We start from the raw sequence: 14403 nt of genomic DNA, 5'->3' as shown, positions 1-14403 counted from the left end.
ATAATAATATAATAAAGACAACAATGAGGGCACATGGTTTCTCCTGGAGCAGCTGTGGAATTATATTATCTGAACAGAGCTACTCATGAGGTTTAGCATTATGTTGAGCGACTGAGTGCTGGTTGTCATACGGTGGGAATGGATACCAGTTCTCAATTAAACTGTCAGTATGTGATTGTCCAGTGAATGCATTGATTTGTTTCATAAGGTTGTCCATTAAAGCTAATGTCCAGGGCTTTTAATACCATTGGTTAATATTTGGCATATGGTGACTCCTTCAGTACGAAGATATTTTGAACCTTGTGACTAGCATGATATAGCTTATATAAGGTTTCTGTAGAGAATGCAATCTTGGCTGTTCTTTAAAATGCTACATAAGTTTGGATTACGTAAGATAGGTCTATTTAGGAAGATGCTAAATTCTTTTTTAAAATTTAGTTTTCAGTAGCTTTCAGCCATCTCTCAAGTGTTATCATCTCCCCCATATAAATAAAAATAAAACATCAATTAAAAATATATTACATAATAGAAATACAAAATTCAGGAGCATTAAAACCAAAGGAGTCAGCATAATAATAATAAAAAATGTCTAAAAAGTAACACACAGGAAGACAAGGCATTTGGTGGACTTCTTTACAGAGAGAATTCCACAACAGTGCCACCACTAAGAAAGTCCTGCCCTTGGAATCCCACAATTAAACATTTTCTAAAGGTATATGCCTGATAGCTGAGCCGCATTGGTCTCAAAGCTTGAATAGGTTGATGTAGGCAGTCTTTGAGAAAAACATGTTACTAGACTGTTGAGAGCTTTAGAGGTTAACACAAGCACTTGAAATTGAACCAGGAATGCATTTGTAACCAATGAGTTTTTGTAGGATAGTTGTAATGTGATTAGGGATGTACAAATCTGCCAATTTTAGTTTCTCTCAGTTTCTCATTTTCCCAGTCTTAAGTTCTATTTGCCATATTTCTGCATCACTTTGTGAAATTCATCAGCATATTAGTGTGCATTATACATATTTTTCTTCTCATGTTTAAAGCATTTTCCCCTAAATAATGCAATTTGTATGTGATTTTCACTAATATATGCATTTTTATGTACACTTTCCACTAATATACACCTTATTGTACACATTGGTTGGTTGGGAATTCAATCAGAGAATTTGGATATGTGTGAATTCTCAAGGATAGCTGTGTTTAAGTTTGATTACTGTTTCCAGAAGTGTGAATTAAACCATTCCCCACCCCCTCATCATTAAATATTATAAGTTCAACATGCTCCTACCATCATCCTGGTGACAGTATTATTTACCACATGCAGTTTCTGACCTGCTTATAAAGGTTCATTTCAATAGCCCAGTCTGGATACAATTAGTGCATAAATAACTGAGGCCAGATTCTTCTTTTCTACGTTAGGTCACAGTTAGCAAATCAGCTGAGGCTAGCAAGGTGATCTGTCCACTTCTGCATTCAGGGATAATATTGGGACCAGGAACACACTGAGAATGGGATGCATATCTGCACCCAAAGCAAATACTGAAAAATAGGTCAATTTATTATAGATCACTTTTTGTATTTGCCCTTTCTGGCCATTTAAAAAACATATTTGGTATTTTGCACAAAAATATTATTTAAATGTTTTTACATATCTGTGAAATTCAGTTTATTATTCAAAATGATTTAATAGGCTCTTGTAAAACAATGGCAAGGTAATTGGACTGGCGTTTTAATTTTATATGTATTCTCTTTTGTTAAGTAATTAGATGTCATGAAGAAACAGCTGATTATTAACAAAAGCTTTCAAAATAATGCTACCCTTTTTGTGTTAATTGTATTTCCTCTTTAAAAAAATATGAATTAATCAAACTTCATATCATGCCACTCCAACATAGTCTTCTCCACAGCCCAGTTTGTTTAAATATCTTTAGTCCCATTGAAGTCAATGGTGGAATAAATTGGTTTAAATCCTTGCATATCAGCTTACCTGACTTGTGGATTAGGCTAACATTATCCTAATTTACAGCTGAGTACATTAGAGTATAAAAAGGAATTTGGCTCATCACTCTATTGCTGTTGTGAGAACTTGGCTTAGCGACTTGTACAGTATCATACTGTGTGACAAAACTGGAAAAGAGAATTTCCCACCTGAAACTGTACATTAATTCAAATTAGAGCTAATGTTATCTAGCCATATTAGAAAAAAGACAACAATGAACAGGAAGTCAACATTAGTGTGAGAAGGCATTTAGTTACTTCTTAGTGATATATTATTTTTATCCAATATTAACTTGTTTGAATTTTTAAAACATTACAAATCAAATTGGTCAAACTGTACACCCATAATTTTATACTAGTTCTTTTTGGGGCTACACTTCAGAAGATTTATGCTTGTATATTATTACATATTAAGTTAAATACATGATACAGCTAATCTATGTTAGTAAATCCTATTAAGGGAAAACTATAAATGATGTTATACACTAAATTTGATAAATAGATCTGAATTTGCAATTAGAATAATCAACTGAAGTCAGTTTTACAGCTTAATGATGTTGTCAAAGTAAACTTTTTTCCTTTAAAAATGAAAAATGTTAGTTTTCATTTCATTTCATTAAGGTTCATTTTTGCAGCTTTGTTTCTTCAGTTTTCTTTTTCATATCTCTCCCCCTCCAAACTACCATTAACTTATCAATGTACAGCTTCTGAATATAGATGGGTTGTTGTTAAACATGGACATTTAAGTTTAAATTATTTCACTTTTTAAAAATGCTTGAATCATGTAGGATAAAAATGCAGTACTTCTAATTAGATGATAAAACATCAAACATGGACTTCCAAATAAAAAAATGTCAGGATTAGGTAACAAAACTCAAGAAAATAGTTCACCCTTCTAATTCAGAGGAGGAGAGCTACCCACAGCTTTGCCCTACTATGCCAAGAAGGCATGAACTACAAAATGCTCCTTCTTCAGAAGTGTTTCTCCCAGACACTAGAGAGACCAGAAGCATTTCCCAGTAATGATGTAAACTACTTCACTGTTTATATCTTACATATTCATAGAGCAAACAAACCAGAAAAATCCATGTTAGATACATTTTTTTCTAGTCATCTTTCATAATAATGCAATGTATTTAAAAAGTTACAGAGCTTGTTACTATAATTTTTTAATCACCATATATTTTACACACTTCTATTGGAGCTTTAATTATTGTACAAAATAAATTTATTATTTGTTTGTAAAGATGAAGATTTTGAATCACATCAGTTGTTTTTCATTGAGAATGTCAAATGTATATTATTATAAGGAATTAATCAAGTTCAAGGACAAAGATGTGTATGTATAGAAACATTTTATGATTATATTATTGTTAATAGGTATGTTATTAAACTAATTGTAATATTTAGTAATAGATTTTTCTGCAATGTTTCTAAGGTACTACCGTCTGACTTTTCGCTTAATGTCCTCATATGCACAGATAGACAAATTAGAATTAAACCTATACTGCATAAAACAATAGAACCTATTTCATAAGGATATGGAGAAGATCTTCACAATTCACTTATAACTGTTGTTGAAATAAAGGATGAGATAGTAATTAAGCAAATAGAACAACAAGCTATCCTTAAGGTACAACATGATAGCAAAGAAATTGCAAAAACTGAAGCCAAGTTTAAGGGCATTGACACACTTAAGTAGTGGGCTACCCTGCTTGGATGGAGTGAAAATACATCTGTAGTTCTTACTACAATAACACTGCCTAAAATGATCTTGGCATAGCCACAAGTAGCAATAGAAATAGTATATATCTAATTAGCTGTATAAAATCAAGCAATGTGATCCTAAATACAACATGACCTAAGCACCATCCACACAAGATTAAAACAACATTTCTTGATGAACATATCTGAGGTAGGAGTTTCACAACCAGGGTGCCAGCACAGAAAAGGTCTATCTCTAGTAGTAATCCATTTCACTACTGAAGGTGGAGCCACCTGGAGTGGAGCATGCTATGAAGACCTTAACAACTGAGCAGGTTCATACTGAAACAGATACTCTTTAAGATATCCCATTTTAATTGTATCCATAAAAACACTGGCAGCTCTTGTGAGAAGCAAATTGTTCTATCCACCCAGTTAATAGTCTAGCTGCTGTACTTGGCAGCACTTGAAATTTCTGATCAATCTTCATCAGCAGCTGATATATAATGCATTGCAATACTTTAACCTTGATGTTATCAAAACATGGATAATTATGATATGATCATGTTTTTCCAGAAGGGACTGCAGCTGGCTCATCAGTTCATGCTGGTAGGAAGCACTTTTTGACCAGATCATGCCACTTAGCTTGGGCATCCATCTGCAATGCATTCCCCAAGCTGCAGACTTCCATTAGGGGGGATGCACCCACATTAACAAGCAGAAAGTTTCTACTAGAAACCCAGTAATCTGAGCAACTGAACTGCCTTTCAACATTTTGTTTCAACTGGGCTTAAGTTTATTAGGCCAGTTCATTACTTACTTGTGGTTCTGGACTTAGATCAACTGTTTCAGTTTCCCAAAGACAAATCCAATTTTCTGATACAGTGGTACCTCAGGTTACGAACTTAATTCGTTCTGGAGGTCCATTCTTAACCTGACACTGTTCTAAAACTGAGGTGCGCTTTCACTAATGGGGACTCCCGCTGCTGCCATGCCGCTGGCATGTGATTTCCATTCTCATCCTGGGCCAAAGTTCTCAACCCGAGATACTACTTCCAGGTTTGCGGAGTTTGTAACCCGAAGTGTTTGTAACCTGAAGCGTTTGTAACACGAGGTACCACTGCATTTGTTCCTTGTAAATCAGTATCCATACTTTTTACTTTTTTGGAATCTCCAGGTAGGACCGGGAAAGATTCTGGTCTGAAACGCCGGAGAATCACTGCCAGTCACTGTATACAGCACTGAACTAGAGGGACTAAGGCAGGAGTCAGCAAACTTTTTATTTTATTTTCTTTTTGAATAATTTTTATTGAATGGTTTTATGTTACAAAAAACAATACAGCCATACTACCACTAAAGGATGTGAGGGCGATCTGGCTGCGACATCTGTTACCCCATTGATCGCCAGGGTTGATTCGGCTGATCTGGCTGTCTAGGCCAGATCCATGTGTGTCCCACTCCATGTGCGTCCCTCCTGAAGCTGCGTGCTCGGTGGAAGAGGACGACCATCCCAGATAGAAGGAGTGTACCGTTCTTCTGTCAAGGGTATACAATAGCTGCACTCCCCTGCTAGAACCTCCAAAATAAGCTCAAGGGGTCAGCAAACTTTTTCAGCAGGGGGCCGGTCCACTGTCCCTCAGACCTTGTGGTGGGCCAGACTATATCTTGATGAAAAAAAATGAACGAATTCCCAAGCCCCACAAATAACCCAGAGATGCATTTTAAATAAAAGCACACATTCTACTCATGTAAAAACACCAGGCAGGCCCCACAAATAACCCAGAGATGCATTTTAAATAAAAGCACACATTCTACTCATGTAAAAACACCAGGCAGGCCCCACAAATAACCCAGAGATGCATTTTAAATAAAAGGACACATTCTACTCATGTAAAAACATGCTGATTCCTGGACCGTCCACGGGCCAGCTTGAGAAGGCAATTGGGCTGGATCTGGCCCCCGGGTCTTAGTTTGCCTACCCATGGACTAAGGTGTGACTTGGTATAAGGCAGTTTCCTGAATTCCAAGCCTATGTACACTTGCAGATACTCCCAGGCATGCATGCATAAAAGTCCCATTGAATACACTGGGACACACAACTGAGCAGAAATGCATTGGGTTGGACTGAATGGTCATTTTTGATTGGCTACTGACATCAGTCTCTCCACTGTGAGACTGAAGTTTGTACTAACCATTCTACAGTGCAATTATTTTGTTTGATTTTACTTTTATTTGGGGTCTATAGGGTGTAACGGGAGGGGTAGTATCTCTAGTGGGGGACACACCATGCTCCTCCTGAGCTAGTTTGTCCACATTTGGTCTCCCCACCCTACACTCAGTCCTCACCTGCGGCTCCTAGAAGCTATCAGCATGCGACAGTGGCCAAACCCTGGGAAACAGCTTTGATTGGCTGGCTAAACCAGGTGAGGGTAACTGATGAGTCTCAAACTCCCAGTGAGCTAGGGTCTTCTCCTGCATTCAAAGACAGGCTCCAGCAGATTGAGCAGGCAAGACCAATGGTCCAATGGTCAAGAAGGAGGTTTATGTGTTGTAGAGGGAAGTGAGGGGCAGATGGGGCTCATCAACCTGGGAAGGTAGCTCATCTGAAAAAGGAAAGTTCTGATCTTAAACCTCCGCTGCTTTGCAGGATATAAGAAGAGAAGACTAAGAAGTAAACCCTACACAAATCTGGAGTAGAGTCCCTTAGACAGTTGGGTGACACCATGTAAGTCTTATTCTAGGAACTCCTGCAGCCAAGTTGGTGCCAAATGTATTGCTCTGATTTCCTTTGGATCATACCAGCAAGGCCAAGAAGGGGGTCTTGTCATCTGAGCATCGCAGCACCTCCATACACACTGTCCAGGCTTGTTCCCTGGGGAAGTCACTTTGGTGCTGCTAATGCAGCAGCATGACTTCACCCCCAGAAGCGCACTCCATTGCCTCTCAAGACAGATGGATGCCGACAACAACTTTTATTTGCAGATTTATATACAGCTTCACAAACAAAAGCTACCAGGAGCAGCATACAAGAAGATAAAATACCAAATGTTACAGGCCAAGGAAACCAAAAGCAATAAAAGCATTTTTGCAACTATACAGTCAATATTCCAAAAAAAAAATGACCATACCACACCTCAGGGAAAGCCTTTTTAAAAATAGCCACCTAAATATCCATACACTTTTAAAAAGAGGAAACAGTGGTGGTGAGAGAGAGAACAGGAGAGTGGATGAAAACTGGGGTATTTCTAGTATACAAGAGTGTCCCTGATTTCAACTATGAAATATTGAGTTTGTCCAGGCGTTAGTTAGAGATGCTTTTCTTTTTAATCTAGAACGGCGACCACCCTCCTTAGCCCACTTTCTCTTCCCCAGTCGCATTTTCTCTCCCACAAAGATAGGAAAAAAGGGAACCACGGCAAGCAGAACAATTGAATTTCAATTTAATAATTAATCAAACTTACTCTGCCTTCATGCTGTCGTCTCCCTGAATCCGCTCATTCTGGTGCCAGGGTCAGCCATGGGTCCATTCCTTGCCTCACAACACAGCGCCCTCAGAGTCCTCTGTGTAAAATCCTGTCACAAACCGCTTCTTCCATCTCTCCTCTGCATTGTTGTCCTCCTCACACGTATGGCTTCTCCCGCTCTCTCTTATGCTTTCTCTATTTCTCCCTGCCCTTCCCTCACGCTCCCTCCATTTTCCCTACATTCATGCAAACAGCTACTTCATAGACGAAGAGGAAGTCTGAGGTAAAATGAGAAACAAACGGAAAAGTGGTCTTCACTGTCATTCCCCCCCCATACATGCGTTGTGTATAAATAGTACAGCTGATGGCTTTTGACAGTTGAGGTGTGTATGTTTTTAGGAATCACTTTTTCTTACGATTGTAGGCTGTTTAAAATATGGTTTTAATACAGTGTTTTAATGCTGCAACCTTGCCCTGGAACCTTAGGGCGAAGGGCAGCTAACAAATGAACCAATGAAGGAACAAAATATCTATATCTACCGGTATATCTATATCTATATCTATATCTCTATATCTATATCTGAGGGGGACATTTATCAGTAACACCCATGTAAGGCCCTTCTTATGTGAACATACACAGCTTTTTCTATGCAGCTGTAGGAGTCTAGAATGTTCAGCCCAGGCAACCTGGGGAAATTGCCATGGCAACCAACTGCCACAGGTGGTTGGCAGTTAGGTAGCATTAAGGCCCAGGAAGTCAAATGGACAATTCTCTCTCTCTCTCTCTCTCTCTCTCTCTCTCTCTCTCTCTCTCTCTCTCTCTCTCACACACACACACACACACACACACACACACACACACCTGCTCTATCTCCCTGACCAAACAGGAGAATTCCTGCTACATATTTTCCTTTTCCTCATTGTCCAGTGTAGCCTTCCAAATTCTGTATGGGACAAGGCTTTGTAGCAGGGTTTCAACACTTGATTGGTGAGATTAAATAATTGCAGAACCATGTATGAAAAGGCGACCCCATTTGATCCAGCTTTTTTTTTTTTAAAAAAGTGTAAATGTAAAAAAAAATCTGCACTTGAAGTATGCTTCTTCTGCTGCTTTTTTTACAAGGAAATACTGCTGTAGTCATTAGGTATACTTTTTTATAGTTGCACCTGTGATTAATAGATAATGTTATTTCACTTGCATATGGTACTTGCAAGAGCTGAGCTGTAGAATTTATTGCTGGGATGACATTGTGAATGACTGGACACGCCTATTATGTTATTGCTTATTATTATGAATTGAATTCACACAACTGTTTTTCTTGCTGATGTTGTTCTTCATGTGCATTGTGTTGTTTATTATGTTACTATGTTGTAAGCTGCCCTGTGTCCTTTTGACAAATGGTGGTATATGCAATTTTTAAAGAAATAAAATTAATAAAAATCAATACAAAAAAACTCTTGATGGCCAGCGTTGTCTTAGAAGAAGTTTATAACGTCGCTCTACCTGCTAGTAATTCACCACTTTTCCCTGGTGTTGACAAGCTGATTTCTTTCTTGTACCTTTTCTCTGTATTTCCTTTTCCTTGTTGCTCTTATTCTTTTCTGTTCTCAGTCTGAGAGGAGGAGATATGAGTTGAGTTCATTTTTCGAAAATAAAATAATACCCTGCCCTTTAGTCAAAAGGCTCTTATAGTGGCTTACAAACATAAGTTCTAGGACAGTCACATCTTGTAATCAAAAACACACACAACACACAAGGAAAATGGAATGGGAGGGAGGAGGAAAAAGCAAGCTCAAGCACAAGTTCTTCAAGTTACAGTTAAAGTTACAACCAATGTAAGTGGTGGTTCTGGCTATCTTGCCCCGGATAAAGAGCAGTTCCTCCTCTGAAGCACTCTTTCTTCCAGATGGGATGCAGGAACACAGCTGGTAACAACACCCAGGCCAGGAGAACAGAGCAGCTCCTGCCCGACAACTCTTCTGTCAAACATATGATATGAGTCATTTTGGGATACATTATTCATCTGAAAAGCATAATAATAAAAAAACTATTGGAACTATTTTTCTTTTATTTAGATAGATGTGTGATCAATTAACAAATTGTGTCTCCGGGGCTGCTTCTCCTGTTAATCAGAACACATCTGTTCTGCTTTGACCGTTTTCCTATTTTATCATGACTCACTCCTTTTACGTCACATATTTCAAAAAGTCATCTCTAAATGCTGTCTAAAAACCTTTGATGTAGGTAGGTGCCAGAACTGCAAAGGCCCCACTGCTTAGAGATACGTACTGGAATTCAATTCGGGAAAATATGAAATGGAGCCTCAGATTTCTGAATGAAGTGCTCAGGGACCACCAGAGGGGGAAATAAAGCACTTGGCAGAAGCTTATTAGGATAACGAATTGTGCTTCAGCCTGTTTGATTTTATTATAATTTTGTTGTTGACAATCTTTGAATTGTATTTTGATTTATTATACTGTGATACTGATTTTTGGGTTCTTTGAAAGACAGAAAAGAAGGATATCATCATCATCTTTTCAGCTGTTAAAGGCCTTCTCCTCCATCTTCATCTTTCTTTGCTCCCTCTGTGTCTTTGGTAAGTGCCTTGACAGCAAAGGTCCCTTGTCAGAAACAAGCCAATTGAAGAGGGAACAGAGCCACCTTCAGAAAGCAGACTTGTGCATCTCAAAGCCTGCTGCTTTTCCTTTCGTGGCCTCCAGCAATTGTAAAAACCCTGTAAATTAGGAGAGTTTGTGCCTGTTGGCCAAGGGTAGCCTCCTGGCTTGTTTTCCTTTGTAAACAAACAAACTGGCTTGACCTTTTGCATACCCTGAAAAGTTTTTAAAGTTTAATTAGCTCCACACTAGATATTTAGATATTTTAAATGGGCATAAATTTGCATGCATTAACAAATGAGCAACAACTGTATGAATGAATAAAACGACTGAATGAATTTTCAGTGTCAGACAAAATGTGTTCTGCAGCACTGTATTCAAAGGATTCAATTCAGCTGAATGGGCTGGATAGAGTCTACTGGCGGGCAGTCTGAAATTCCGATGTAGCTTGTATAGTTGTAATGAGGAAGAATGAACTTTGCCTCTTCACTAAAGTAATGAGTATATTCTTGGTGGTGGAGGGTGGGGCACAATTGCACATGCACTTAAGAGCCATGAGATTGCTAGATACGGCAGAGCCAAGGTTGGTTGGCAGAGATTATACCAGTAGTTGCATCATATTGGCACCAATAGAATCACTATAAATGATATCATTCAAAAACAAGCAAGGCAAAAGGAACTTTGACCAAAGTTTGGAAATTTCAGCTTCTGTTGAGAGGTTAGCAAGAGAGTACAGTGGTATCTCGGGATGCTTCAGGTTACAGACTCCGCTAACCCAGAAACAGTACCTTGGCTTAAGAACTTTGCTTCAGGATGAGAACAGATATCGTGCTCTGGTGGCAAGGCAGCAGCGGAAGGCCCCCCTTAGCTAAAGTGGTACCTCAGGTTAAGAACAAGTTTCAGGTTAAGAATGGACCTCCAGAATGAATTAAGTTCTTAACCCGAGGTACCACAGTATACAGTTAGCAGCTAGCTATCTGGATGTGGAAAAGTCAGCTTCCGTTCCCATTTGACCATGAAACTAACCACATCACAGAACTGATTTGAGAATAAGAAACAAGAACAGCAAAGTGTTTTGCACACCGTGAAATATGCTAGGTACAGAGCAAAGAATAATAATGTAAGTGCACCAAAATTTCAGAAATAAGGAAAACAAGAAGCATGCAACATTTCTTGTTTTAAATATTGAGCCATATTTATTTATAAACTTCATTTGAGTCTGTGAGACTTAGGATGACAGTACTGCACCCTGATGACTTTAAATACATATCCATACAGGGGGCCAGTCTCTCTCTCTGTGTGGTTTTTTTAATCAGTTCTGGTAGGTGCTGACCTCCCATGACCCACATGGAAGTCTGTTTCTCAGGTAATAGTAATATTTTAGGTTTGAGCCTTCCCTACAGATGTGCACAGTGCTCCTTTATGTATGATGGGAGGGGTAAGAAGGGAGGTCATTAGCTGGAAACTCCCATTCACAGAACAGCACACACACACACACACACACACAGCATGAGAGAGAGAGAGAGAGAGAGAGAGAGAGAGAGAGAGAGAGAGAGAGAGAGCGCTTTTTTGTGATTGTCTCCATCACCTTTTTTGTGCTGGCACCTTTTATCAATATATGACTCTTCATTTTTTACTATAAAAAATTATCAATCTTCAAAAAGTTCCAATCACTTCACATTTATTATGGAGGGACACTGTCTTTCCCCCCTGGGTTCTGCGGTCCTAAGCTGTAATCAGATGCATAATAGGCAGAAATACAATAGACTGAAAGACTGAAGGTTGGGAAAACCTTTCCCAGTCTTTAGAAGTGCCTTTAGCTGTTGATATGCTGCTGGTCAGACAGCAAAAGTGCTCTGTTTGAAGGTGACAACCCTATCCAAAGGATGAGAGCATCGCACTATATCATACATGCTACAGGAGCATGTCAGGTGCAGGCCATAGCCAGAAATGTGCTGAGACCAACAAGTGGTGCGGGGCAAATCAATGCAGAGCATCCAAAAGAACCCAAATACAGGTAGATCCATTTGTTCACATTTGATGTATTAACTATTAATAAAAAATTAACTTTCATTTTGTACATTTTTAAAATAAAATATAAAAATAAGAGCCTAGTTCCTATCAGTTATCCTAGTGCTCTGCAAGATGTTGTCAGAACTCTGGAAGGCAGGAAGCAAGCAGACTAGGGAGCAAGCAATTGTGTCAAATATTATTCCAAGCATTCATTCATTCATTCATTCATTCATTCATTCATTTATTTATTTATTTATTTATTTATATAATTTGCAGAAGCCACAGGACAGTTTCTAACAGGCACATTTTTTTAAAAAAAACAAAACCTCACAAAGTAACCCAATCCTTAAAAACACATAAACAAATCACTGAACATAGTTATTAATGGCAGTGGTGGCAGCAATAAGGTCTCTTCTCCCCCTACACCTGCTGGAAAAGATTACCGTAATCTTAATTAGCTGACTAAAGCTATAAAGAGACAGGGCCAAATGCATCATAATTCCACATATTCCATTTATATTATGTCCTTCTTTCAAGGAGCTCAGGGCAACACACCTAGTTCTTCCTTTACCCCTCATTTTATCTGGCTCAGCCCAGCCCAGTAAACTTGGTTGATGAATTAGATCAGGGGTCAGCAACCTTTTTCAGCCGTGGGCCGGTCTACCATCCCTCAGACCATGTGGTGGGCCAGACTAAATTTTGAAAAAAACAAAAACAAAAACAAATTCCTGTGCCTCACAAATAACCCAGAGATGCATTTTAAATAAAAGGACACATTCTACTCATGTAAAAACATGCTGATTCCCAGGCTGTCCGCAGGCCAGATTGAGAAAGCGATTGGGCCGCATCCAGCCCCCGGGCCTTAGGTTGCCTACCCCTGAATTAAATTGAACCCAAGTCACACTTGGCCAGTGTTTTAACCCATGCATTATTGCCCTTCAGGTTTTATGGGAGTTCCATTAGCTCCAGCCATCCTGGCCAATGGTTAGGGATTGTAATCCAACATCCAAGTCTAGAGGGATGCACGTTGGCATTTCCGTTCTAACCAATATACCATACTGGCTCTTTTAGCTTTCCCTTATATCTCTTTTACTTGTGGAGTTAGAAACTTACTTTTTATGTTTAATGGAAGATGGAACATTCAGGAATATTCCCTCCTCCTTCCCCGAGGCTACAGCCTTGTTCAAATGATCAGTTATAATTCATAGTAAAAACGCTTTCTCACTTGGAAGCTACTGCCAGATGACAAGGATGAGGATCATCTGAAACCCCTCCCAGCTGAAGTGTGTGTAAATATAATGCAGGATTTATGGGTCTACACTGGCACTTTCCCAACCCACGGCTTTGATCTATCTCTGCCTATAATTCATTCGCACCAGTTTCTACATTTATAAAAAAAAAGTTCTTGGCAATAATATTTCATCTGTCGATTTCATAAAGGTACAGTAGTAGCCATAATTAAATGCAGTCCTGTAGCTGCTGTCTCATCAGAGCCACACACAGCGGAACTTACTATTTCCGTGCTCTGCACTGTGATGTTGGTAGCCTAAAATCAAATTAAATTCTTTTCCTCCCCTGCTCACATTTCAAGGCAAACTCATGTCTAAGGTAGCCTTCACTATCATCCTTAGATCTTTACCAGCAGTACTGCATCTCCATGTTTATTATTAGCATTATCACAGATTGAAAATGTGGTTTTAGATTATTATTTTCATGTTATCCCCCCACTCCCCCTAACCAGAATCTAATTTTCCCCCATCTCTTCATATTCTCAGTCTCTTTGAAGTATATTAACATTTCACCCCTCTAGTATCAGTGATGCCTGGAATTTTTTCCCCATTTGGTATTGTTTGTTTCATTAACAGTAATTATTTACTTCCTCCTTGGCTGAATAAACAGGAATAAGCAAGAAGAGAGGTCCAGGTCTCATGTGCAACACTGCCCAGTGTGGTACCCTGGGCAAAGAAAATGGGACAGAGGTATCTGCTGCCAGCTTAGAGATGGTTTACACGTTTTTGAAGAGGTTTCCGCTTTGAACAGGGAAATTGAACTACGTGGAATTTGTCTCTTTTCCAAAACTATGATTCTGTGATTCTCTCTTACAATCACTATAAAACAATTTATTGATATCATATATAGGCTGCCTTTTTGGGCATAGCCCACCCAAGAAGGCATATACTGTCTCTACACACACACACACACACACACACACACACACACACACACACACAAACACACACACACACACACACGGGGAAAAAATTGGCAGCAGCATTCACAATAATTTAATACAGAAGTCAGTTAAAACAAATATTTTTATTTTTTAAAAAGCAGATACGAATATAAATCACAGCACAGCTAACTTCCTAACAGAATAGCTCAGTTAGGGGGGCGTGGGGCAGAACCTCAGTTAAGTATTTTTATTGATTTACTTGATCTAGGAGGGGTGGGGCAGCCATGGCCCAGGGCCCAGTTTAGGAGAAAACGAGTCTGAAAAAGGTGGGTTTTCAGGCCCATTAAAAAACCCTTTGGATGTTATGGACTACAATTTCCATCAACCCCGGCCTGTTCAACTCTGTGGGCAGGAGCTGTTGGTAGTTGTAGCCCAAAA

General features: G+C 39.0%; 2 long non-coding RNA genes across 4 annotated transcripts in view; one reads left to right on the top strand and one right to left on the bottom strand.

Moving 5' to 3' along the window:
• The window catches only part of LOC309353406, a 95779-nt gene that overhangs the window by 80273 nt on the left and 1103 nt on the right, over window positions 1-14403 (bottom strand). For all 3 annotated transcript variants that reach the window (XR_014161810.1, XR_014161811.1, XR_014161812.1), the window contains exons 2-3: window positions 8683-8776; window positions 7161-7441 (exon numbers count right to left, since the gene is read on the bottom strand). This is a non-coding gene — a long non-coding RNA (uncharacterized lncRNA). The remainder of the gene's footprint in view (window positions 1-7160; window positions 7442-8682; window positions 8777-14403) is intronic.
• Window positions 7436-14016, top strand: LOC309353454. The gene is made up of 3 exons (XR_014161868.1): window positions 7436-8151; window positions 9672-9760; window positions 13692-14016. It is a non-coding gene; the product is annotated as an uncharacterized lncRNA (long non-coding RNA).

This window comes from Podarcis melisellensis, assembly GCF_964234715.1.
Source record: "Podarcis melisellensis genome assembly, chromosome: 12".
NCBI lineage: Eukaryota > Metazoa > Chordata > Lepidosauria > Squamata > Lacertidae > Podarcis > Podarcis melisellensis.
This window is presented reverse-complemented; position numbering and strand designations above follow the sequence as displayed.